Consider the following 27,918-nt stretch of genomic DNA (forward strand, 5'->3'; position numbering starts at 1 on the left):
GGCAAACGACATAATGCTTGTGTGTAGTACGCTGCTCATTGCTATAGTTACGGCTGCTGCAGCAGTTGACTATGATGATTGGGCAGTGATCAATGTCACAGAGGTAAATAACTTTGATGTTTTACGTCATTTTGCGTTATAAGGAGAACACAACTTCCTAAAAAGAGCCATCGTTGTGTGGTATGTTCGGGGTACTACTATGACCCTTATCATTCTTCTTCTTCTTCTTATTATTATTACTACTACTACTACTACTACTACTATTATTATTATTATTATTATTATTATTATTATTATTATTATTATTATTATCTTCACGCCTGGCGCGTCTCTTCTGATGATGATGCTTGATGCTTGAGACATGATGCTTGTATCTACTCTGCTCATTGCTACAGCAATGGCTGCTGCAGCAATAGACTATGGCGATTGGCTCACACCGATTGATATCAAAAAGGTAATGAACATCGTTATTTCTTATGTAAATTTGCGCTGTAAGAAAGAGGGCATAATTTCCAGAGAAAGTCATCGTTGTGTGTTATGCTAGTGTTACTATAGTATCAACATAACAATTATAATGTTCATAATTGGCTCTTGTCCATCTGTGAATAGTGTTTCGGGAATAACAGAACACTTGTCATTTTTACCATATGCAGACGGCGAAAAATCGAATGTTTAAAACTCTATAATGTATTGAAGTGCTAAAGAGCCAAACAGACGACACAAGAAGAGACCCGGATGAGCGCTTGTTTCTTGTGTCGTCTATTTGGCGCTTTAGTACTTCAGTAACATGCACCAACTAGCCCAACGAAAAGTTGTATAATGTATCTTGCTGCACCGCGTCACTATTTTGGCCAAGTAATAAGAAAATTAGCTCAATAGACCCGTGTCTCTCCCATCCTGAGTTGTTCTTTCGTGAGGGCAAATAATTTTTTTTTACTCGCGCAATCGGCCGCCGTTCATATATCAGCATCCATCGGAGATAGAATAATTTTTTTTGCTCTACAAAGCTGTATGAAGGATAGGCGGTATAATGCAAGCCGATTATAAGGTTCCTGTTTCCCAAATTATTTCGCTTCATTTCCTGTGGCGTTATTCCCACACTGCAAAAAGTGAACTTCAATATTATGTAACAGAACTTCTATCGGGCACTTTACAAAGACTCTTGTATTATCGTACTCTTTACATTTCGGACTATTGTGCCATGCATTAAAAGAAAAACATTACTTTTCTACTTTCTTACACTAGAGGCCTGAAACAACACTATGTGATTTTAATTATATTGCTTTAACTCGCGAAGTAATCACCTGCACAAAAACAAAACATTTTGGGAAAATATTAGGTATCAGATGATCCGAATGCGCTAAATGATTAACATAAACGTTGTTCGTGATTCATAATTGGTTTATGTGGCGATCGCAACTTTTATGCAATATGTATAATTCTGTTCTGTACTTGCAGTGCATTACATGTGTTGTGTGTTATGGCTGTTCTAAATATCTGACTTTATATATGCGTACGTGGACTGAAGTAATGCACAGAACTATGCGACTCATGTACTGGTGGCCTGTATATTTTTTATTCATCCAGTGTTCTACTGAGTGCCATATTTTGTGTCGCTATTCTCCCTTTTTACGCAAATTTGTTTCCTTGGCCAAGTGACAAGGAGTAGCCGGTGCCACCATAAAGGCGCCAACCTCTCCTAATATTCATTTCAATAAAAAACAAAAAAAAACAAAATAATATTTGAAATCGGCATGAACACCTAAACATGTATACACGCATAATTTCATCAAGATTGGTTGAAAATAAAAAAAAATAATCTCTTTCAGAAATGTATCTCCGCCATCGTTGTGGTCCTCGTCATCGCCGTGATGCTCCGTATAAAGTACACGTGCGATAACACCGTGCCTGCGCGCCATAGGCTGTAGGAGCGAGTGAAAGCGTGCGAGGGCGAGTTGAGGACGGTGGCTCCATCTCGTGCGCGCAAGGGAGGAAGGTGGCGACGAAGCGTGCTGTCTTCCACTGCACGCAAGGCACCGGGGGAGATGGTTCTACTCCGGCGCAGCTGCATATGGCGAGGCTGAGCGTGGGCCCTATCTTGAAAGCGATCAGCCCCGAGTACAGAGTCTAGGAACGCCTAGGGCTGACAGCTTCATGTGCGATACGTTATCGCCGCTTAGTTCGTGTTCAAGCGAGAGGCAGAACCAAGGGTCCGTGCGATCGCTTCTGATGACGCTCTTCCTCATGCCAGCGTTCGGACAGTGAGTGTCCACGTTCATCGAGTGACACGTCTTTATCTTTGCCTGTGCGCGCGTGGCGCCATACTCGTTAATTTAGTTAGTAATCGAATGTTTGCGATGTTATGCTGCGATAAAGCTACTACTACCTCCACTTCGTATAGCTGTCTACTAATTGATTGTCGCAATGGCTGCTTCACGTTTCGGGTGAAATTGCGAGTTTTTAGAACGAATCCGTATAGTTCTCCCACCCAATGGGCCTTTCGTGTCCGTAGGGAAAAACAGCGGGGGGAGCTCGCCGTGTGCGCTGCTGGGTTCCTTGCTGCACCAGCATGCGCGCTAGTGTCGGAGCCGGCCGTGCGGGGGAAATAAAGATGAGAACCAGAAAGCTAGCCTTCGCGTATAGCATTCGCCGCAGGGGTTCCCCGCTGAAGATTACGGTAGCATAAGCTGCAGCTGCCGGGAAGCGGCAACTGTACCATAGGAAGCGGGGAGTGACGTAACTACACTTTCATGTGCAAAAGAAGAGCCCGCCTAGGAACCAATTTGTGTTGTGACAGTGCTATGGAAGGCCGCGCATAGTAAGGGCTCCTGAAGAACTACGTGCATACGACGCACGACGAAAGTGTAATTGAGTGCGCTTCTCTTGCTCTCTGGTCCACTCTTTGTAGGTGCAAGAAGTGTTGGCTAATAATTGACGCACCTAGGCTAATGAATAGCCAAAATATATGCGAATGTCACCATGTGAATAATTTTATTCATCATTCTAGTTGTTGCTTACAGTTTCGCTGTGTAACCACCTTTAAAGCATGGATTATAGACCTTTTTTTTTATCACGAGCACCCAAAAGTGTGCATTCTTTGTGTTTCGCTGGTGCCCCCTTTTTCAAGGTCAACACCATCTTTCCTGGCATTGTTGATGAGTTTATACAACAGGCATAATGGCCTGTTTTTTAAGCTTTAACAACCAACGCAAGGAATTATGGTTGTACAGAGATGTTCCATATTTTATAACCATGTCAACTGGACGTTAACGTACACAAAATTTAGAAATAGTTCATATAACAGCGCAATATGGCGGCACCCACAAATCTAAAGGGAAGTCCTCTACAATAAGCTCATCTGGTCTGCCCTACATGGTATACGTATACAGAATTCCGGTCTGCAGGCTCACTGAGCCGTTTCAAATTAGATTTAGAAGTGCTGTTCAAGATCCTCCTGGTTTCTAAGCAAATCATAAATATTATATTGCATGCAAAACAATGGTATTGACGTGTTTGCGTATATCTGAAATGACAGTCGTAACAAATACTGCGTTATACGAGTGACCCTCTAGTATAGATATTAGCTTCGCGTTCGGCATTTTGTCACTTGAAAAGAAAAAAAAATGCACTTATACATGGTATCGCATGAATGACCTTTTATTTTGACTGTCAGTGTTGTACAATAACCAAGAGCTTTCCCGGTGGCTTCACTGGATAACAAATTCCCGCTGGCAAAGGACTGTAGAGTCAATCCTCTCTATGATGAGTGTCGTTTCACAAGCAATGAAGTCGTTTCAACAAACACGGTGTTATATTTTACTCCAATCACGCAAAAGGGTTGGGTGTGTGTTTTAACTTCAGCAGCATACCAACTCCTTAGAATGACTTGCCCCGCACTGTTAAACACTGATCCACCTCCCGCTGCACCCCTAGAACGGCGCACATTGCAAGATTGTCTTAAATCAATATGTTGTGTAAGTCATCGATCTGAAGAGCACGTCGCTACCTACCAAACCCCTTCAATACGAAATGCTTTCTCCTTTACTAAGATATGGTGCGGTACGAAAGGCTGAGGAGCCGATTATACCTCCGTTTACCAATCTGTGAATTCATTCATTTGACGATCTGTTTGCATATAACTGTACTTCATCTCTTTCCTTTTTCCTTGCAGTTTCTTAACACAAAAGATAATATATGGACCATCATGACTACAGCTAATGAAAGCCAAGACTGCCAGGTCGACAAGACAGTGTCTATAAATAGCACGAGTGTTTTATTTACCAGGAAGCATCGGACACGGACCACGTAAGATCATTCATATATCAGCTCACCTTTGACATTGCATGAAATGTTCTTTTTTCACGTACAGGACCGTCATTACTCAACTATTTGGAAAGTTTGGCGGTTCTTATCCTTATTACAACACTATGGAAGTCGGACCCCCAGGTAAGTGTCAACGACCCCTTGCTTTATTGTGGGTTTCTAGAATATCAACCAAGCAAATTCAGGAAAGGTTCCACGTGCTCAAAATATTGTCTAGCAAAATATCCTAAAAAGGCGACATAATCCCCTTAGGTATAAAACAAACATGCAATGAATGTTTAAATTTGCCCACCGAAAAACTGAATGCAGGATGTGTACTGACCCATTCATTGGTGTGTAATCATGCCAGAAGCCTTTTCCAATGTACCCGAGAGGCTCCTGCTGGGTTTCAGGTAGGAAACCTAGGTCCGTGCACCTACCTAGGTTCACGTTTGTGTCGTTCACGCTTGTGTCTAAGACACAAGCGTAATAGCGACTCCAGACGCCAGATTCTATTAAACCACACGTTAAGGGGCTTCTTTTTTTCGTGGGACACACGACGAATGCTTAGAAAACTTATAAAAGACCATGATACGGGGGAAATTATTTTAATCCGATTAGCCTCATTAAGATACTCCACGCACTTTGAGGGTATTATCTGCCTGCCTTTACGTCAACTTGGGTCATGGAGTAGTAGCTATGGTCGTCTCGGGAGAGCATCGCACTGCTGTGCTGTGCGATCTGAGTTAGAGACCAAGTGTCGGTCCAACTTGAATCACTGCAGCTACTTGACAATGAACCTGTGCCACTTTTCAATGCACCTCTTTCACGGAAACTTGAGTCACTGGGTATTCGCCACGGGGCAAGTGCCTCCCTTCAATGACAAAAAAATGATGTGATGTGATGTGATAACTTTATTTGGAATCCGGCGACTGGGAGGCCCGGGCCTGGGGCCACCTAGATGGCCACTGGGAGCTGCTGCTCCCGTGCGGCTTCCTTGGCTCGCTGGACGGCCCAAAGTTGGTCTTGGAGTTCTGAGCTGAGCAGCACGGCCGACCACCGAGCCCGTAGATTTTCTGCGGAGACTGCCATTTTATTTTGGTATATTTCACATCCCCACAACATGTGTTGAAGGCTGGCTCTAACAGACTTGCATAGCTTGCACATATTGCTCGCGTACATATCGGGGTAGAAAGTTTTAGTTGAACGGGACTCGTATAAGTTTCTGTTTGTAGTCGCCTCCAAGTAACGGACTCAGCTCTGTTCAGTTTAGTGTGAGGCGGTGGTAATACTCGCCTCCGATTTTGATAGAATTTAGTAATAGCACTAAATCTTGTTAATATATCTTTTTCTCTCCAGATTTCCTCCTCCGCGTTCTCCTGACCGATGGAAGTCACTCTTTGCTTAGCTCGGCGAGTAAGACCTCGAGCTTCGCGGTGTGCTACCTCGTTGAGGTTGACTGCGGGAATGTCTGGAGTCGTATGCGCTGGGAACCAGATCAATTGCCTGCCGTTCTTCTCTGCATTGGAGAACTTTGCTTCATTGACTCTGATGATATGCCATGCCTCAGGAGAGATCCTACCTTTTGCATAATTTCTAATGGCCGCTTGAGAATCGCTAATGATGTACTGAGCATTCGTGGAGACCAATGCTTGTGCAATGGCTACCTCCTCTGCGGTCTCGGAATGTTTGGTATTAACTGATACGCTTGTAAGGGGTTTTTGGGTGTGATCTACGATTACTGCTACATAGCTATTTCTGTCTGGGTATTCAGCCGGGTCTACGAAGGTTGCTCTGTCGTCTGACCCAAAGCTTCAGATAATTTTCTCTGCTCTACACTTGCGTCCGCCGTCGTTGTAACCTGGATGCATGTTCTTGGGTATATTTGGTACTAGGAGTTTGTCACGAATTTCTCTCATTATCGTCCTCTTTTCCCCGTATAGATTGTGACAATTCATTCCTAGTTTGCTTAGCATATGCCGTCCCGTTTTGGTTTTGGTTAGTCGCTCTGCTTGAGATGTTTGTTGTGCTTCTATGAGTTCGTCCAGTGTGTTGTGGAGTCCTAACTTTAGCAAGAGATCCGTGCTCGTACTGATGGGAATCCCTAGCGCTAGTTTGTATGCTTTTTTTATCATGTTGTTAATTTTACGCTTTTCAGCTGCAAACCAATTGTGGAAGGCTGCTATGTATGTGATCTGACTGATTACGAATGATTGTATCAGCCGTATGATACTTTCTTCCTTCATACCTTGGTGCTTGTTAGTAATTCATTTGATTATTCTCATGGTGTTTGTTACCTTTGTGTCTAACTTCTTTACGGTTTCCCTATTTGTGCCTTTGTTCTCGATTACCAGACCCAGCACTTTGAGCTGGTTGACTATTGGGATATTCCGCCCGTTCTTGGTGTGTAGCTTGATTTCCTCATGAGCCTTGTTTCTGTCGTATCCATTGGGAGGCCTGCCTCTAAGTGTGGGGTGGTACAATAGAAGTTCAGATTTCTCTGCAGAGCATGTGAGGCCTGTTCCTATGCGGTGTTCCTCTACTGTGTAAATTGCAGTCTGGAGCCGTTGTTCTATTGATCTATCGCTGCCATCACAGGTCCAGATAGTAATATCGTCCGCGTAGATTGTGTGATTCAGAGACTCTATGTGATTTAATTTTTCGGGGAGTCCCATCAAGGCGAGATTAAACAGCATCGGCGAGATGACAGCGCCATGCGGCGTGCCGGCCCCCCCTATGTCAGTCTCGGGCGACTTGAGCCCTCCGACGGAGATGACTGCTTTCCTATCTGATAGGAAGCTCTTGATGTAGTTATACGTCCGTTGCCCTAGTCCTATTCTTTCGATGTTGTCCAATATGGTTGCGTGGTTGGCATTATCGAAAGCTTCTTTAAGATCAAGGCCCAAGATGGCCCTTGTCGAGCGCGTGTTATAATCGATTATCTGATGCTTAAGTTGGAGCATCGCATCTTGTGTCGATAGATTATTGCGAAATCCTGTCATTGTATCTGGGTATATGTTATTATCCTCTAAGAAGTTGTCTACTCTGTTTAAAATTACATGTTCCATTAATTTTCTGACGCAGGATGTTAGGGAGATTGGTCTGAGGTTGTCTATCTCAAGCTTCTTACCAGGTTTTGGAATAAGCGTTATCGTCGCCTTCTTCCATTGAGCTGGCACTTCTCCGTTTACCCAACACTCGTTTATGTATTCTGTTAGTTTTGCTATCGATTCATCATCCAGGTTCCTGAGAGTCTTGTTGGTTATACCGTCCGGTCCTGGGGCGGATTCGGTGTTTAACTTTTGTAGGGCCGCGCGGATTTCTGCCTCCGTGAGTTCCTCGTCTAATTTTGCGTTTGTATTCCCGTTGTAGCTAGGATAGATGCAAGGGGGTTCCTGTTTTAAGTATTTCTGCTGTAATTCATTGAGAAATTCCTCTTCTGTACCCTCATATGCGTGTATTAACTTATTAATGGCTTGCATGTGATTTTTCTTGTTATTGTCATGGTCAAGCAGGAACCTGAGCATATGCCAGGTTTTGCCGGTGCCTAATTGTCCGTCCATGGAATTACATATCTCGTCCCATTGTTGTTTGGTCAATTGCTTAGCATGTTCTTCTATTGTTTTGTTGAGGAGTGCTATGCGCTTTCTTAACTTTCTGTTATGCTTCTGACCGCTAAGTCTATTCTGAAGCGACTGCTTAGCTTCCCACATGTGGAGGAGTCTGCTGTCGCTTTTATCCAAGTTAGATTCAGGTGGTGCTATTTTTGTGGCAGCTTTGACGTCATCACTGAGCTCCTTAGTCCATTGTTCTATGTCTGCGATTGATCGTTGATGTGTCTTCTCTCGTGTTCTACGAAATAGTTCCCAGTCTACTAATTTGATGTGTCGTCCCTTGGGTCTATTCGGCCCTTCTCTGGCGTGTAACTCCAATATGCGGTGGTCGCTACCCAAATCTTCCAGTGTGTTGTGCCACGTCGCCTTTTCAATATTCTTGGTAAAGGTTAGGTCTGGGGTTGTGTCCCTGTTTAGCGCCGTGCCTACTCTGGTTGGAGTGGCGGGGTCTGTGACGAGCGTGAGGCCTAATTCTTGCGAGTCGTTCCATAAGTCTCTTCCTTTTGCTCTGGTATATAAGTATCCGCACGTGGTGCGTGGGGCATTAAAGTCTCCTCCTATAACTACCGGATTTTCTCCAGCAAGTGTGAGTGTTTTCTGGAATAGGTTCTTGAATTTGTGTTTATGTAGCATGGGGTTACTATAAATGTTGAGAATAAATAAGTTACGTCCTGTCTTTTTTTGTGGGATGTGTTCCAATAGAATATTGTCAATGTGCGTTATGCCTGTGTTGTGCTGCATGCAAGTTATGTTTCTTTTTACCAGCGTAGTTAATGCCCTGGTGTCCCCTCCGGCATAGCCAAAAGATCTGTATCCTGCTAGCTTTGCAATCCCGTGTGTTTCCTGCAGAATTATGACGTCCGGTGTATCCTTGTCTTTCAAATACTGCTGCAAAACTGACTTTTTGTTTTCGTAACTTCTACAATTCCACTGCCATATCCTGAACCCTTCTTTAGCGCGCCTCATTTCGGGTGCGACCATGGGAGGGAGACGGGAGGTTGGAGAGAAGCTGATCTTATATAATTATGTGGTTGTGAATTGGGTAAGGATTGTGGTGCTTCTGACGCAACGGAGGGGAGTCCATTACCTGGTGACTGGTTTGCCTCTAGGATGTCTAATCTACTCATAATTGCTGCTATTGCCTTAGCCATTTGATTCATCATTTCGTCCAGTTTTTCATTTGGCTTTTGTATTTCTGCTAGGCTCTTTTGAATATCGGCTAATGCTTTATCTACCACTGCGTTATCTTGTTTATCACTGATGGCTTGGGCCTTGCGTTTGAGTGGAGGGGGCTCATCCCCTTCGTCCATCTTATTGTCCGGCATTTCAAATGGCTCTTTCGTGCTCGCGTGTGGAGTGGGAGTTACCTGATTTATTTGGTTTTTTCCTTCCTTGAGAATTTTGATTTCATCGCTCATACGTGCTAGCAAAATCTTCAACTGCGCGTTCTCGTGTTTTAGTTGCTTGATCTCGTTATTAATGGCAGTCTCCCCACTAGCCCCCGGGCGCACGTCATCGACCACGTCTGCCCAGCTCACCGTGTTAGTCTGGTTTGCTGAAGAGGATGGCCCAGTTCTGGACCTGGATCTGGATCGTGTCCCCGGTGTCCTGGAGCCGGACCGGGATAAGGATCTGGTGGTGGATGGAGACCTTGTTCTCGATCTGGAGCGTCGTTCCCTGGCGTTTAGGAGGCCAGACGTTCCGCGAGACTCTGCTCTGTCTTCTCTTGAGATAGCGTCTTCATGTTCTTCTTGTCGTTCTCGTTGCAGTCTGTGCCATTGTCTCTGTTTAACGATGAAGGGCTTTTTGAATTTGGCTTTGCACGTCTTGTCTGTGGTCGGATGGTCCTCGCCGCATAACTGACATTTAGGTTGGCACCTGTGGTCTTTATCTGGGTTTGATGTTCCACATCCCGCAAAAATCTTGTTGTCAGGGTTGAGACATACATCTCCTCTGTGTCTAAGTCTGTTGCATTGGTGACAGAAATCCACTTGTTTCCTGTACAGGGAGCAAGGGAGTAGCGCTGCCCTGTATCGGACGTACGTGGGCACTTTGTGTCCTTCAAAGAGCACAATCACTGTGGTAGTATTACTGAGTCTCTTTGCTGCTATCGCCGTTGGGTTTTTACTGGTAACCGCTTCTGCTGTGATGTCTCTTGGGCCCTCGTCGAGTGGGATTCTTCTGATGACTCCTTTGGCCGTCACGTCAGGCGCTCTCTCGTAAGCATTGGTCTCGTAAAACTTGTTTTGAATCTTGATACGTGCTACTTCCTGATATTTGTTTGCACACTCTTGATCCGAGGTACTGACGATGAGGATATTTTGATGATTTTTGGGGCAGACAATGTCCTCCTCCCTTTCGTCTCGAGGAATACCTGCCGCATCTTGTACCGCAGCTGTGAGGGGAACTATACCGTGCTCGGATTATTTGAGTCCTCCACGCGGTCTGATCACAATCTTGTAATCCCCTCTTGGCAAATGTGGCATTCTGCTTGCCTTGCGTATTTGCTCTAGCCTGCCTTTCCATGGGTTATTGTTGCGCTTGTCGAGCCGCGTCGGCGACAAGGTGCTCTCGCGATGTTGGGAGGTTCGCCGGTCTGATCTTCTGGGTCTGACCTTCTTGTCTGGGTCTTCATGTTCTTCTTGTCGTTCTCGTTGCAGTCTGTGCCATTGTCTCTGTTTAACGATGAAGGGCTTTTTGAATTTGGCTTTGCACGTCTTGTCTGTGGTCGGATGGTCCTCGCCGCATAACTGACATTTAGGTTGGCACCTGTGGTTTTTATCTGGGTTTGATGTTCCACATCCCGCAAAAATCTTGTTGTCAGGGTTGAGACATACATCTCCTCTGTGTCTAAGTCTGTTGCATTGGTGACAGAAATCCACTTGTTTCCTGTACAGGGAGCAGCTGTACAGGAAACAGAGAGCTCCTTCAATCCCTTGCTTGTATCCATTTCTTCCTGGGATATGCTGCGCCCCTCTACGGTCACTTCCATCACTGAGAAAATGATAGGCAATTGTTGAGGAAGCCGGCTCCGGCGCGTGGCATCGCGGCTCTCCCGCCACGAGGTCCGGCCAAAATATTGTCGTAGAGGCTTGAAAAATGGGAATCCCACCTGGTTTTCGGTATCCACTTGTTCCTGGGAACGAGCTGAGTCCGTTGGCGTGCAATAGCGGGTGGCTTTTTGGCGATTCGCGCTAGAAGAACATTCGTGGTATACGGAGCCGACGTGATGTGCATCCGCTCCCTCCGGCTTCTTCTTCTTCTTCCGACAAAAAAAAAAAAAGCTTGAAATTTATCTGGTCCTGCGCGGAATCGAACCCGCATCATATACTCGTATATGACGTCGTATATACGTTGTACATACGACGTCATATATACGGCACACATACGACTTATACACGTGGTATATTCAGCAGTCTTGCCTGAATGCGTACACACAGAGGCACCATGCGCAGACTTCGCGGCGGCACCCGTAGATGGCACACAGTGTCCAGTGGAAAGCGCGACAGATGAGCCCGGCTGCAAACACGCGTCATACGTGACGAATTTCGGTCGGGACAATATGGTCGATAGGTAGCTCCAATGCTTCAATGCTAATCGCAATGCCGTCGACACTCGTCGCCTTATCGGTTCCCCCGGAATTCGTTATGTGGGCTCGTATACTTCTTTGCCTGGACATGCTTAATTTAACAATTCTTCAACTGTTGTCATTATTTTTCCGCGCTTCCTTAGCAGCTTGATCGGCGCTATGCCTACGTTAACCGCGTTATCCGACAGTAGCGAGCCGTGCATAATTACAGAGAAATTGAAATGAAGGACACGAATCATCGTATTACACCAGCCTTCATATCATCGTCAAACTGACAAATCGCAGGCAGAGAAGGGGTGCGATGATTCTGGAATGGCAGTCCTGCTATCGACTGCTGTTCTTCATCACCGTGATTCAAGAAACCTTCCTTTTCAAGCGATAACTTTCTCTGTCTACTTGCGCACTGTGAATGGTTCGGCGGACGGATTTCTCGCATGATAACCTCGGTAGGGTAACATGAGCTATGTGAGGAAGAGCAAAAGAGCGGAGAATAATTCGTATGCGCCTTTGCTCCCTTTGTTTCTTGTTTTCAAGGGAACAACTCCCGGCTGCGGCGACCGCATTTAGGTGGGGGCGAAATGCAAAACACGCTCGTGTCCCGCACGTTCAATATCCCCTGGTGGTCAAAATTATTACAGAGATTTATATATATATAAATGATTTATTTATTTCGAAAATTACATACAAATACGAGCCTGCCCAAGCCAACAATGGGCTTGTGGGGCAGCGCTCGGCAGAATGGAGCAAGCCAGGGAGCGGCACAGTAAATCAGTTATGTACAAAACTCAGAAATAAAACTAAAGAAAGAAAGAAAGAAAGGAAGAAAAGAAACCAAATTACACATACAAATCAAAAACATAAGATTTAACTTCTTTCCGTGTGCTGGAAGATAAAACTTTATCTGGCAGGTCATTTAATACATCAGGTACATAGAAGGCACGGACACGTTTGCCATATCTTGTCCTTACTCTTGGTAAGGTAAAGCGGTCACGTGTACGTAATGCTCTGGCGGGGACAAGATGCAGCAGCAGTCCCCCACTACGGCGTGCCTCACAATCAAATCGTTTGTTTTGACACGTAAAACCCTCGAATTCAATTAAATTTACTTCTTTGTTTTATAACTAAAGTTTTGTGCCTAGTAAGATGAGTCGCACTGAAGTGAAGGTGACTGCCTACATTTTATAACTGGTTTATACTATAAGCAGGAAATTTTAGTACCAGGAAATTTTAGTAGGTTTGGTGAACTTGTATGTCACCCGCCGTGGTTGCTCAGTGGCTATGGTGTTGGGCTGCTGAGCACGAGGTCGCGGGATCGAATCCCGGCCACGGCGGCCGCATTTCGATGGGGGCGAAATGCGAAAACACCCGTGTACTTAGATTTAGGTGCACGTTAAAGAACCCCAGGTGGTCAAAATTTCCGGAGTCCTCCACTACGGCGTGCCTCATAATCAGAAAGTGGTTTTGGCACGTAAAACCCCAAATATTATTATATTAACTTGTATGTCAGTTCGTGTTTAAACTGATGCAGCGTTCTAGGTTGGTCATGGCAACGTGTTCCGAGTACAGGCGTGTTTACGATGCAGCAGCAGTCGTACACGTAAGAGAAACGTTTTGGACTGAATATACCAAATGCATTTTTCTATATATATTCAATAAGTCGGTTTCCCATGATGGTGGACTCAAAGCCTCCATGGGTGTTGTTTTTGTCTCCCTGTATAACTTTCCACCGTAAGAAAACAAAGTAACGTTGAGTTTCAGGAAGCCAAACATTTGCGCTACCCGCCGCGGTAACAGTCTCTATGGAATCGCGTTGCTGAGCAATTGAAAGATTGAAAAATTGCGAGTTCGATCACAGCCATGGCAGCCCCATTTCGATGTTGGTGAAAGGTAAAAAACCCTCTTTAATTAGATTTAGGTGCACATAAAGTAGCCGAAGCCTGGAAAAGTGATACTTGAAAAGCCCTAACGGGGAAACAAGCAACGAAATAGATCTCATACTTCTTGCCGTCCCCAGCATATTGCTAGATTTAGAAGTGTTAGGTAGGGTAGAGGGCAGTGATCCTAGTGACACGTGAACTTGTTTATCTATTAAAGGTGAGCGCTTTTCACCATCTAACAAATGTTATCGCTCAGCGCAGGACATGCCTGCATGTATCGGAAGTTCCTGGAATGTTATTGATGGTTCTATCCGCTGTCTGTTGTCGCCGAACTTTGTGTAATCTGATTGCATGCGTGCGCGACGTGAATTGTGTAGAGCTTTCTGGAAGACATGAGGGCACCAGCGATTACTCTGGAACGTTCGATGGCTCATGAATAAAAGCTGACGCACTTGGCCCGCCGATGAGAATTTCGACGATCGCCGACCATCGCCAAACGGTATCGAAAAATTAAAGCTTCAAAAACTTATGCGCGCGCATACCATCTCTCCAGAATATCGGTGAGCTTCGTAACTCAATGATATAGTTCGACACTCGCTTGTCGAAACGATCTCTTGTCTCGGAGATTACAAGACTTCTAACCGAACACTCAAAATAAGGAAACTAACAATCTTTTGCGTCTGCAAAACCTGCATCACCACGTTTCGTCGGGAATAGCCTGTGGTTGCGCCATATTTTTAAGCCCTACTAGTGGTGGGCGCTATTTGGGAGCTTTTCTTGTGAACAAGGGAAACAAAGGGCATGAAGGCTATTGTCCTCGCTGAAGACTCCCGACGCTTTACGTACTGACAACGTGCCTTCTACACCTCGCTACGAGTTTACCACCTATTATGGCAATTTCGTGCCACCTTGCCGCCTCGCGCTCCTGTGTCATACATAGTAAACATTGAAAAGAACAAAACGAGAGGAGGTGATATCATCAGGGTTGTTGTCCATTTTCGCGCCGAACGTCCCTTTCTTTCTCGTCTGGCGTCTCGGACGCGCTTTGACTGGAAACATCACAAGCGACAAACGCGCCTTTCTGCCTCTTTCACTGAGCTTATCATAAGATTTGGTGTCTTTTGTTTTATTCGGACGCGTCGCCTTCTCGGTCGCATCCCTGACTCTGCGACGCCTCTTCCTCCCAGCACGCTTTCTAGCGCTTATTTCCGATCCTTGCAGTCGCATTTCGTGCTGACCGGCACACACCTTAGTTTGTCACGATTTTCACAACAAGCGCACAGTGTGAATGATTTGCGGGTTAATCATTGCTCTCGTTGCTACCTCGACCGGTGGAGAGCTTAAGAAACTTCGGGACAATGCAGCTACTTTCATTCTCTAAACATTGCTAACACACCTGGGAGCTGCCTACAACTGTACTGCCCTGCCCACATTGTGCTTCAGTGCAGTTTTCTGAACGATTGAATTCTACACTGGTGCTGCAGTCACAATTGAGTGACCGCGCCTGCAGCCTCTGCTTTCGTTCTTTATACTTGCGCCCGACAACCGGCTCATCGCGGACACATGAATGTCTATAGTTACAAACAATAGGGGAATGACTGATGTCTGCGCACTTGAAATTCAATTAACGCGAAAAAAAGAACTGAAGAAAATCGGAAATTCAATAAATCAACAGTAGGCCGATAAGGGTATTGTTAAGGCTGCCACCACTTGTTTTGGGGACAGCGTTTCGACGACCTTCAGCGGCGTCTGGTTGAAGCTCGAACCAGGTTAACCATCGGAGATGGTTCGGCAAGGAAGACGAAGCGACGTAAAAAGAAATAACCCAAGTCTAATACACCATTAAGGGTGAGCAGTGCGCTCCAGGACAAATAGATACAGAAACGATCGGCGTGCGTGCTCCTGCACACAAAGGCATAGAAGATCGGACTCCGCCTGGCGGCTCGCTTGTTTTCTTATACCCACCACCATTTAGGCGACCTCATTCTCTCTTGCTCCCTGGTAGAGGGCCTTGTCAGGACACACAGAGGAGCACTGAGAGAACCCACTCCCTGGCGTAGAGGGGGTGAACGTGAGAAAAAAGTGAGCAGGATTTGCACTGGTGCATAATCCCGTCCCATACAACCGACCGACAAGTCTTCTCATCTTGACGAGCGTGACGATGAGGCGCGTCGTTTCTCAGGCTTTTGGCATCCGTTCAATTCAGTGCCGCGCAAAGTGAGCCGTAACAGTATCCTCAGCCTTAAGTCAACGTTTGGACAAGAAGACGACTCCCCTTCAAGCGCAAAGTTCATGAAGGAACGTCCCCTGGTTGACACGTTGGTCCAAGCTGAAGTTCCTCTTGTTCGTCTACCGCTGATATATATCTATTGATAAATTACTACAATATACAATAAGGCTTGGGACCAAGAAATATAATTATCCCTCCCAGACTTTCAGACATTTCGCCAAGCGATTACCTGTATCAGTTCCGTGTGGTGGATAAACACCGGAATCGAAAATTAAAATTAGGAAGTGCATAAGACTGCATAAATATAGGTAAAAGTTCGAATGTGTTATTTCTTGTAAAGCGAATGGCGATGCCTTCTTTGCAACTAATTCAGGTGGAAATGCTACAAGCCTAGAAGAATTGATATATCAAGGAGAAAACAACACATGTGGAGTATTCGAGCTCCGGAACGTAACCAGGGGTATGTAAAGTATTTCCAACGGCATAGCACTTCAGAAATACATTTGAAATTTTTTAAACGTTAGGCAAATGTTACACTTAGGAGACTTCCTCGAGATTTGTTTTAAAGCAGCACCAAGCCATTTTGTATACACGAATAAGAAATTACGCAATAAGTTTAGGAATCGCGAACGGTTATTGACAGAAGAAGGTTGTCCAAATCATCGCCGCAAAAATAATCCACTACACAGACAGACAGAAAGGCGTCACACAACAAGTAGCCATCATACCAGTTTTTTGCAATGAGCCCTGATTACTATTCGTTTGTTTAACATGGTTCATAGCCATAACTAGAGGTTAACGTGTCATGGCCGTCTAGTCTTTGGAAAATAAGTGGCCTCATGCATACCTCCTTTATTAACTTTTATTCCTGCAAATCAAGCGCGGAGGAATAATTTTTTAGATATATTTTTTTACCAGTCTTGAAAGCCATGAAAAGCTACACTAGCGTAGTTTTCTTTTTTCCTTTGTGTGACAGCTCACGCTATTGTACCCTTTTCTTTCAGTGATCAACGCACCATGTTATTACTTATATAACAGACCATGTGAGTACACAGCAGACTGCGCATATGCCTTGTATGTGCCACCCGCACCAAATGTACCAAGTGCAACTTTTCCAACGTTTCTGCCACTACGCAGACGTGTTTGAAATGTCATTTTAGGCAGAGACCGTACCTGTAAATATGAGATTACTTACCATACGCAGCTATACTGTACAGCAGTCACAGCGAGACCTAGTTTGCATAGCATCCAATTGCTGATGTGAAACGTCTCTCGAGCAAAACAAAAATGTTTGCCGTCATCACTTCAAAAAATGTAGATGCATCTAGCAATAATATGAAAATCCGTGTCAACCGCGGATTGTCAACCGCTCAGGTTTCAGCCGCGCGCTAGGCAGTTACGGCGCCTGTCAGTAGTTTTTCCGTTTCTTTGTCAACCAACATCTAAGATCATGAAACATAACTAGATATGTGACTGATGTTTACTTTTGCTTGCCACTTCTTTGCAGCGGGAAGTAATTTGCTCACGCAAGAATAAAGTATTTTTGTTATGTTATGAATACTAATACAGTCACATGTTGTTCCTAAAAAGAAAAACAAATTATTATAGATCGCTTTTTATTCCGAAGACCTACACTAAAACTACAGCGTGCACAGATATTTCTTTTTGATGATCTAGTATACTATATACTGGGCGTCTCAGCACACACATTCAATTTTTTTCAACTGTCTGTGGCAGATAGCACAATTCTAGTCCATGAGTCCATGAGTCCACGACAATGCATTTTTACCGCAAATTTGATGGCGCATATCTCGTAAATGGTGTCATCCACACAACTCTTTTCAAGTGGATTTGCCTTGCAGTGTAAAAACATATACTGAATATACGTGTCTATAGTGCAGCCTAAAAAAATAAGGTGACGTTCCACTTCGTGAACGTGGGCTACACGCAAACATACGGGCGTTGTTCCGGAGTTTCTTAGCTATGCGGTATTGCCTGACAATACCCCCATTGTCGCAAGACACCTTGCACGTTCTTCGGGAGTCTCCTGGGCACGCCTTGCCCGCACCCTTTGCCGTCTTTTTCAGCTCGTGCCCGGCGCTTGCCGACGACTTTGGGGTCGGTCGACACCCGCTCGTCCTTGCACCACTTGCGTTGCTGCTCCGTCCTTCTCGCTCGGCACTCGGCCTCTCGATCGTGACACGAACCCGCTACATCCTGTGGGGTTCTCCTCCCGTACTCTTGGGACAAAAGAACGACAACACAGTAGTGCAAACAATCACAAGGGTATTTATTGCACCTTTCATAGATCAATGCCAGCTAGCCGAGTTGTTATCCACAAAACATGCCGATGGGGCGCGACAAATCTAGGAAGTCCGACTCACCGCGACCGGATAGAGAGAGAATATATTCGCCCCATCCTGTGGTCACTGCAGCGCACCTTGCCGAGCACATCCACATCTTGTATGATGCCAGGGTTAGCACAGAGTATGAGGTCTATTTCATTTCTAGTCTCGCCGTTCGGGCTCCTCCACGTCAACTTTCGGCTATCCCGCTTGCGGAAGAAGGTATTCATTATCCTCATATCATTCTGTTCCGCAAACTCTACTAATAACTCTTCCCTGCTATTCCTAGTGCCTATGCCATATTCCCCACTGCTTTGTCTCCAGCCTGCTTCTTGCCTACCTTGGCATTAAAGTCGCCCATTAGTTTAGTGTATTTGGTTTTCACTCTACCCATCGCCGATTCCACGTCTTCATAGAAGCTTTCGACTTCCTGGTCATCATGACTGGATGTAGGGGCGTAGACCTGTACAATCTTCATTTTGTACCTCTTATTAAGTTTCACAACAAGACCTGCCACCCTCTCGTTAATGCTATAGAATTCCTGTATGTTACCAGCTATATTCTTATTAATCAGGAATCCGACTCCTAGTTCTCTTCTCTCCGCTAAGCCGAATTAGTCTCGAATTAACTCGAATTAGCCTAGACCTGAGAAGGGAACGGAAGAAACTGGTACATAAGAAGCCGATGAATGAGTTTGCGTTAAGAGGGAAAATAGAGGAATTCCAGATCAAGCTACAGAACAGGTACTCGGCTTTAACTCAGGAAGAGGACCTTAGTGTTGAAGCAATGAACGACAATCTTGTGGGTATCATTAAGGAGTGTGCAATGGAAGTCGGTGGCAACTCCGTTAGGCAGGATACCAGTAAACTATCACAGGAGACGAAAGATCTGATCAAGAAGCGCCAATGTATGAAAACCTCTAACCCTACAGCTAGAATAGAACTGGCAGAACTTTCGAAGTTAATCAACAAGCGTAAGACAGCTGACATCAGGAAGTATAATATGGATAGAATTGAACATGCTCTCCGGAACGGAGGAAGCCTAAAAACAGTGAGGAAGAAACTAGGAATTGGCAAGAATCAGATGATGCGCTAAGAGACAAAGCCGGCAATATCATAACTAATATGGATGAGATAGTTCAAGTGGCTGAGGAGTTCTATAGAGATTTATACAATACCAGTGGCACCCACGATGATAATGGAAGAGAAAGTAGTCTAGAGGAATTAGAAATCCCAAAGGTAATGCCGGAAGAAGTAAAGAAAGCCTTAGGAGATATGCAAAGGGGGAAGGCAGCTGGGGAGGATCAGGTAACAGCAGATTTGTTGAAGGATGGTGGGCAGATTGTTCTAGAGAAACTGGCCACCCTGTATACGCAATGCCTCATGACCTCGAGCGTACCGGAATCTTGGAAGAACGCTAACATGATCCTAATCCATAAGAAAGGGGACGCCAAAGACTTGAAAAATTATAGACCGATCAGCTTACTGTCCGTTGCCTACAAACTATTCACTAAGGTAATCGCAAATAGAATCAGGAACACCTTAGACTTCTGTCAAGCAAAGGACCAGGCAGGATTCCGTAAAGGCTACTCAACAATAGATCATATTCACACTATCAATCAGGTGATAGAGAAATGTGCGGAATATAACCAACCCTTATATATAGCTTTCATTGATTACGAGAAAGCGTTTGATTCTGTCGAAACCTCAGCAGTCATGGAGGCATTACGGAATCAGGGTGTAGACGAGCCGTATGTAAAAATACTGAAAGATATCTATAGCGGCTCCACAGCCACCGTAGTCCTCCATAAAGAAAGCAACAAAATCCCAATAAAGAAAGGCGTCAGACAGGGAGATACGATCTCTCCTATGCTATTCCCAGCGTGTTTACAGGAGGTATTCAGAGACCTGGATTGGGAAGAATTGGGGATAAATATTGATGGAGAATACCTTAGTAACTTGTGATTCGCTGATGATATTGCCTTGCTTAGTAACTCAGGGGACCAATTGCAATGCATGCTCACTGACCTGGAGAGGCAAAGCAGAAGAGTGGGTTTAAAAATTAATCTGCAGAAAACTAAAGTAATGTTTAACAGTCTCGGAAGAGAACAGCAATTTACAATAGGCAGCGAGGCACTGGAAGTAGTAAGGGAATACATCTACTTAGGGCAGGTAGTGACGGCAGATCCGGATCATGAGACAGAAATAATCGCAAGAATAAGAATGGACTGTGCTGCGTTTGGCAGGCATTCTCAGATCATGAACAGCAGGTTGCCATTATCCCTCAAGAGGAAAGTGTATAATAGCTGGGTCTTACCAGTACTCACCTACGGGGCAGAAACCTGGCGGCTTACGAAAAGGGTTCTACTCAAATTGAGGACGACGCAACGAGCTATGGAAAGAAGAATGATAGGTGTAACGTTAAGGGATAAGAAAAGAGCAGATTGGGTGAGGGAACAAACGCGAGTTAATGACATCTTAGTTGAAATCAAGAAAAAGAAATGGGCATGGGCAGAACATGTAATGAGGAGGGAGGATAACCGATGGTCATTAAGGGTTACGGACTGGATTCCAAGGGAAGGGAAGCGTAGCAGGGGGCGGCAGAAAGTTAGGTGGGCGGATGAGATTAAGAAGTTTGTAGGGACGGCATGGCCACAATAAGTACATGACCGGAGTCGTTGGAGAAGTATGGGAGAGGCCTTTGCCCTGCAGTGGGCGTAACCAGGCTGATGATGATGATGATGTTCGCCCCATGCTGGATCCCAACGCCTGGTCGTTCGCGCGCATGGTCACGCGAACGGTAGCGCGTTCGAAGGCAGGCCTCGCGAGGCGGTCTCGCAAAAGCATGGGTCGGCGCGTGCGCGCGGGACGTCCACGCTGTTCGCCGATCCACCGGGAAAGAGGAAGCGCCATGTCTCCCGGCGCCCAAGTAACCCCGCCTGTCGGCGGCGTTAGCAGCGCAACACTCGCGCCCTCTCCCGCACTGCGCTTCAACCACATCGACCGCCGCGGGCGTCACGCAGGCCACGCGGCGAAGTGGGACTGCAGGAGATGGGGGAAAACAAGATATCAAGGGACGCGCGAGAGTTGCGCATCCCCACAATCCATAGCGACACAGAGCCCGTAGCAACTGCCAGAGGAGGTGAACTTCCTCCACCACTACGCTCCACCTCCTCTCCCTCACTGCAACGTGCTCCTTTTCTCCACCTCGAAACACCCTCCTTGTTCGGCGCTCACTTCCCTCTTCTAGCTCGAGGGCTTCCGACTTCGATTTCACAGACAGATGTATGCCTGCGAGCTAAGTTCATCACACGCACCACCCACAAAAGCGCAGTACCCCTGCCCTTAATTGAAAGAGAGCCCAGCCGTCTGGAGTCCGCTCACAGCTTTGCTTTGCTAATGTAAATCCTAGGCTAATTGGTAAAAAAAAACTCGTGTCAATTGAAAACATTACCTTTGGCTAGGCACTGATAACGGTATCACCCATTAAATTTCCCCAGACGTTTAGGCTTTGTACTACAAATTTGGAGGACGCTTAAGCTTCACCTTTAAAAGTAGAACGCTATAGCATATAAATATCCCTGACTGCTGCTCGCATTAGCGGAAAACGCTATGCAGGAAGGCGAGCTTTCTCACGGAAACGCGGCCTGTGCGTAGGCCGTGATGCGGCGGAGGCGAGCGGCATTTGGAGGTGTAGCAAGGAACCGATGCTCCGCTCCACGGCCTCCGAGATTTGTGCGCTCAAATCTCGGATGCCGTGGCCGCTCTTTGGATGGTAGAAACGCTGGAAAAGGGGTGTATGTTTAAGTTTCCGCGTGGCAGAATTCTGTTTTCTCGTATACACAAATTATAATACGACGCTACCATGTCATAGCTTGGGTGTACGTTGTACTTTACCATTTTTCTGGCGTACGTTATCTTTAAAAACTCAATCAGTTCAGTGACTTTTTGCGCTACACGGGGGGGGGGGGGGGGGTGTCTGCGTGATCTGGTATGCGTGGCTGTGTTTGCATGGCCCGAAAAATGATTTTGCCAGAACTATGGTCGACGCTAGTCGCGGGTCCCCGACACAGGACTTTTTCTGACACGGGGCCCTTATAGCTCTCGCGTACAAACCAGTGAAGTAAAGAGATATCTCTGCAGGGAAAAAACGTCGTTTGAAACATGGGAAACAGTCCTCACGCCCCGATTTCAGTTGGACAGCGCACAACTACACTTTTTAGAGCGAAGCTGTGTATGGCTAGGTTCTGGAAAAAATTGCGTGCTCCCAATGAGCAGTGTCGATCAAGGATTTTTCCCCAGTGGGACAAAGAAGAAAATACTGTAATACCAGGCCGACCCACGACGGAAGTGAAGAAGGCGTTAAGGACTCCACCAACTTGCAGAAATAAGTTTAATATCTTAGGTCCAAATAAAACCTGTATGAGATATTAAGCTGATAAGGACAGACACCACACTTTGACCCGCGTCGGACCACCACGGACCTACGTTCGCACCAGCCTCTCTTTGTCGGCGTTCCAAGTGCTTGCGAATCTCTTTTCCTTTCCTTCCGCTCTCCGGTGGTGGCGTTCCCGTAAGTTAAGTGGGCCGCCTGCCAGGGCCGCGAGGCGGAAAGAAATGCGAACTGTCCATGTGGCGCCAATGCCGCAAACTTGGAACGCTTCACCGGAGCAACCACCAGGTTTCAGAGGGAGTTTGTAGGAAGCCAATTTTGTGTGGCCTGGTCTGTGTGTGACCGCTTCTGGTTTTCGGGTGACCTCACAAACATTACTGCACTGCGAGACGTCGACCAACGCACGATCACCTTGGCTAGGATGAAGCAGTGCAACCCTCGGAGTACGGTCAGCTGCGTGTCTGTCCTACGTGCCGGGATTCATTAGTAAAAGGTGTCGTGCCGCGTTTTGCAACAGTACGTGGGTATGTATATACCCCGCGGTGCCTCATCATCTTCCGAGGCTCAACATCGTGGAGCAGCGACTAGTAGCGCCTCGCCTTCCACTTGTGTGCATACGACGTTTGACGCACGGCAACGGACAGTTCGCCAGTAAGGGGTCCGTATACACAGCTTCACTGATCATCCACTTTCACAGAGTGGAATGGCACTGAATCTTTATTGGTAAGTTGTCACCGATTATTAGCGGCGAGAACTTGGAGTGGCGCCCTCTCGCGAGTGACGTCATGGCCAGGACGCCGATCGCTCCGGCTCGCTCGGATGCTGCGCGCGCTCGTTTCCTTCGTGTATGCTTGGTGGCTCGAGCCGTGCTCATTGAAGGCTATGTCGGCTTCTTTCTCCTGTCATGTCTGAACCGCAGAATTCCTTCTTCAAAAGCGTGAGAGTCGAGAAACTTTGAGGCTTGGATATGGCAAGCTATGTAGCATTGAATGGGCCCACTGGTTTTGCAATGCGTATATGCGCCGTCTCTGTCCATAAATGTTGCGTAAATAGAATGTCTGCAAATTCGGCACGCGACGTTGTGTACGATGCTCTGCTAAACATAACATTCCCTTAATACTTAGCTATGAGAAACATTGCATTTTACATGGAAGAAGAATCTTGGTTTTGGTGTCAACATGTTATCCGTGTTAGAAAGGCACTGCCTCGCGAAGCTGTCATCATGATTATTATTACTCTGGTGAGTTGTTCCACTCGAATATGGCCACTTTGTTAATGCGTAAAGGAAATAGCTTGGCGCGCATTTCGTATGAAAAATTTTGCTGCTACTCCCAGCGCTCTCTGAAACAGGCCACCATAAAACGAACTGCTCATGGCTGCTAACACGACAACGCGTCATGTAGAATATTTACATAGTTAATTCACAAATACCATAGTAGCAATCACCTGAAAGAAAACTTTCGAGGTGGAGATGGAGAGCCAATAAATTGCAAGCGATGACATGTTTCATGGTGGCCCTGAATAGCCTTTATTGACAATATGGCACACCCCTCACGCAACGGTAACAACCGACTGTCGTTATGGCGAGGCACAAATTGTTCGCGTAACCCTTCAGTTCACTATCATTTTGAATTGAAACCATGAAGCAGTTTTTTACAGCGCCAATTGCAATGCCTAAAGTACACTCGAGGTACTACAGCGCAGCTTAGGTTGCCTAGAAAAGAAAAATTCAAGCACCTTCTGCCTCACCATGTCTCGATCCAGCGTTGTTTAATTATATAAATCAAGAACTATTCACTTCGTCAGTACATAAAAGAGAACCTTGCAAACCTTCACAAGGAAGACACCACAAGCCTTACACATTTCACTTTATTTTTGACCCTCCACCGAGGAGTGATATCTTCAATACGTCCCATACTACTAACGAGTGACGCTTCGGCTTCGGCTTCTTCGGACCGTATGACTGCAGCCATACGGTCTAAAAGGCATATTTCACACAAAAAAAAAATTGGGCCGAGCAGCCTGTGTCAGTTCGCCAGACAGATTCGTCATGTATATTCCTAAAGCAAGCAGTAACTCACTTCAGCAGTAAACTGCTCAACTAAGTTGAACGTGTAGCACGGAAGAGGACATATATATTGGTACATTCCTTTTCGTATTTTGCAAACAACTGTAAGCCTGAATGAGCTTTACTTCAAATTACCGTCACTGAAAATAAATACGTGAAGTACCGTCAAATTTTGAGAAGCAGTTAAAAAAGCAAGTTGTGCTGGTAGAATCTAAACTGCTGTATTAGTTAAGTCCTCGTGTTACTGCCGAACATTTCTGTGAACAAATGCAACAATTCGATATTATGCCATAAAGTACTCGTCGTGAGCTAGCCTGTTTTAGCGGATTCAAGTCAAGCTAACTGTTGTAGAGTTCACATACAGCCAGCGTTTGTGACCTACTTGTTACACCGCGGCAGGTATGGTATCACAACTGCATGCTTATATGCAATATTTTTGCGGTTGTTGATCCGCGCATGAAAAACCCGCAATGGGCTGGTCTGCGCTCCTTCGTCTGGCACTGTAGCGTTGCCTTTGAGAACTGTGTCGTCGTCTAACAAATAAGCTTTTTGAATAAATTTTTGTGCACGCTGACATCGGAAAAATATATTTGAGACAACCGCCATCAGTATACAAGCAGGGGGAACGAGAGCGAACAAACGAAACACTCCAGAAGGCGCCCGGACACCGCCCGAACTACAGCAGATGACAGGCGCGAGTCCGTGCCCTGACGTCACGCGAGCGGCGCTCGCAGCGCCCCTATAGTTCGTTCTCAGGGCTAATAGGTAACAGCAAAAGGACACATTACCTCTCGGGCTGCTAGCACCCCACGAGCTAAACACGCGTCGACGTCTCACGCTGCAACTATTCTTGCCGAGCCGGGCATGTCAAAAATTCCCGCCACTATTCCCCACCCGAAGAAGCTGCTCACCTAGACCTACTTTGAGGAGCGCAAACTTAAACTTGCTGAAGCCGCACGACTCATGGAAACCCTTCTCTACAAAACAAGAATGCTTCGTTTTACGTAGATGTCAACTTCAGAGGAGTCTGCCACTAATTTTATATCGTAGCTCCCTTTGCGAACTCTCCACGACTGTCGTGACCGTGGCTGCTGGCTGGCTGGGTGCTGCAGCTGCCTAGCACAATAGCTTATTCCTAAAAAAACATAACTACTTGCCTTTGTCCTTGAACTCGAACTTGAAAAAGTGGCTCTTCAGAAATTGTTTCTCGTTATGAGGGCATGCTTGGGATCCCTGGTTAAGTACTCGCGACCCTTGCTCTGGACCTCTGTGCCGTTTTTCGTAGTCTTGACATTCAGATGTCCTACAGCTGATCACCCCATAATTAAATATTGGCTTTCCGATGAACAACACCATAAAGTGTCGCAAATTGGTGTTTCCTTCGGGTCTTCCTCCTTTGCTTTTCCTCGAAGCATTTCTACGATCTGTTCTTCTTGTTTCGCTTGTTTCTTTTCGCTTTCTCTGCTTTCTATATTCGTTCTATCTCTCCGTCTGCTGTCACCGCTTTCTTAGTGCACACTTCTTTCTAGGTACTCGCACAACTCCTGCAGCTGTGTTTTTCTGCCCCAGAAACGTCTTGCTTGCTGGTGTGCTGGTCACAAGCTTGTGTTCACAAATCGTGGCTATAATTTTAACCCAGTCAACCTCTAGAATACCAAAATCCGTGACGGGGCCACAAAAATGAAACCTGATAAGCTCGCCAATTGTCACAAGTTCCAGCTTGCCAAAACAGATAGAGACAAGATGCAAACATATCAAAAAACATTTATCTCAAGAAACAATTTTGATTAAGAAAAATGAACAGCAATGTAAACTGACACCAGGTGAACCCTATACACACACGATGAACTCCCAAAACACGTTATAGACGTAAAACACAAACTATACCTCAGCTATATCCTGTTCCGTAGTTCGAGTAAACAAGTAACAATCGGTCACTAAAATTCACACGTTCTGACCATCACCAGTAGTGGCGGACGTCGGCCCGGCGTGGTGCAACACGTCGACCTCCATTGCGAGTGACCGGTTGGTCGTCCTGCCACTGCCAGGGCCAGCGTGACACAGAACGCCGTCTTGGCCAGCTCAGCGTTGTGCCACTGACGCGGCCACGCGGTTGCCTCCATGGCACTGGACAGTGGCCGGTTACGGCAGAGTGGAGCTGGGCCGAGGCCGTGGAGCACTGCCACGGCCCCGTAGCCGAGGCTCATGAGCTGTCGCTGTCGCCGGCCAGCTCTATTCGTGGTCCGTGGTCTTCGAAGCTACTGCTTCCCGTCTCCAGAGCACAGCTGGAAATTCGTCTTCCCAGCTCCTCGTCCCCGTGAGAAAAGCCAGTTCATCTGCCGTCGCCTCATTTTTCTTCATCTTCACTTGCGCTTCACGCGCTTCACGCATCACGTGTCCAAAAGATACTCCCCACTTCGTCTCACTGACCGGCGTCGTCGTCTTCTTCCCATATTAACCCCTCTTTCGAACGTGCATTGCCGGTCACTAATGATGCACATGAATTTGCGTTAGGAGTGTCAGCGATGATCAACAAGAGCTGGCCATAGGAAATCACACCGCCACATTTGCGTCACAATGTGAAAAAAATAATGTGCGAAATATGAACAAATATTGTACTTGCTCTCGGTTTCACAGGAATATTATGCGCCTTTGTTGCCGTTTAGATTAACAACAGAATGCCGCTATTTATGCGACAATAATTTTGGCAGCCAGGTATAAACTATTACAGGCTTATCATTATAATTTTGTTGTATCAAATGTTGACGCATTTTGTTGTTTTTTTCTTCACTGGGTCCTATGGTAATATTTCTTTATCATTTTCAGGTCAGCAATATACAGCCTACGAGATAAGGGTCAGTACCTTCGGCGGAAGAGAATCAGCGCAGGAATGCTGGGAGTGGTTCAACAAGACGTACAAGGACGAAACGTTTCAACGAATTTTGTATAACACAAGTTGTACAGAACTACGTAAAATTCATATGAGAGGGTGGAGAATTAATGTACACCAATAGTGACCGAGCAGAACCACCATGATAATAAACGAAGAAAGGAAAATGCTGCTGTCAATCGCAGCTAGATAACATCCTACCTGTTGTGGCAGCGATTTCAGCCTGCCACACTGCCTTCACAATAACTCCATCTGCTTCTCGAATGTTTTCGTTGCAAAGCGGAGTAAGGAAGGAAGGAAAAAGTGAAGGAAAGGCAGGGAGGTTAACCAGTTTAGCTCAACTGGTTTCTACACTGCACATGGGAACGGGATGGGGGGATGAAAGATGGGGAGGGGAGAGAGAGAGAGCACATAGCACAGCACAAAAATTTTCAGTTACAGTCCGTCACTCTTGCGTGCATGGTACGTAGCGTACTCAAACAGTAATAAGGCCGAATGCCTGTGTTGTGTCTAAGCAGGTCATCGGGATGATTCTACTAGGACCCCTCCGATGGAAACCTGTATGATTAGACGCTCAAGCCTGGGGTACATAACCATTTGCTGACTACCTC

At 46.0% G+C, this 27,918-nt stretch overlaps 1 long non-coding RNA gene and 1 other non-coding gene across 2 annotated transcripts; one reads left to right on the plus strand and one right to left on the minus strand.

Annotated features, from left to right (window-relative positions):
* On the plus strand, nucleotides 1-27,433 carry LOC135904790 (uncharacterized). The gene is made up of 6 exons (XR_010565208.1): nucleotides 1-103; nucleotides 4,172-4,305; nucleotides 4,370-4,446; nucleotides 15,986-16,072; nucleotides 16,617-16,655; nucleotides 27,244-27,433. It is a non-coding gene; the product is annotated as an uncharacterized lncRNA (long non-coding RNA).
* LOC135904798 (U2 spliceosomal RNA) lies at nucleotides 22,253-22,444 on the minus strand. The gene has a single exon (XR_010565214.1). It is a non-coding gene; the product is annotated as a U2 spliceosomal RNA (small nuclear RNA).
* Nucleotides 27,434-27,918: the final 485 nt, after the last annotated feature.

This window comes from Dermacentor albipictus, chromosome 7 (assembly GCF_038994185.2).
Source record: "Dermacentor albipictus isolate Rhodes 1998 colony chromosome 7, USDA_Dalb.pri_finalv2, whole genome shotgun sequence".
In the NCBI taxonomy this organism is placed as follows: Eukaryota; Metazoa; Arthropoda; class Arachnida; order Ixodida; family Ixodidae; genus Dermacentor; species Dermacentor albipictus.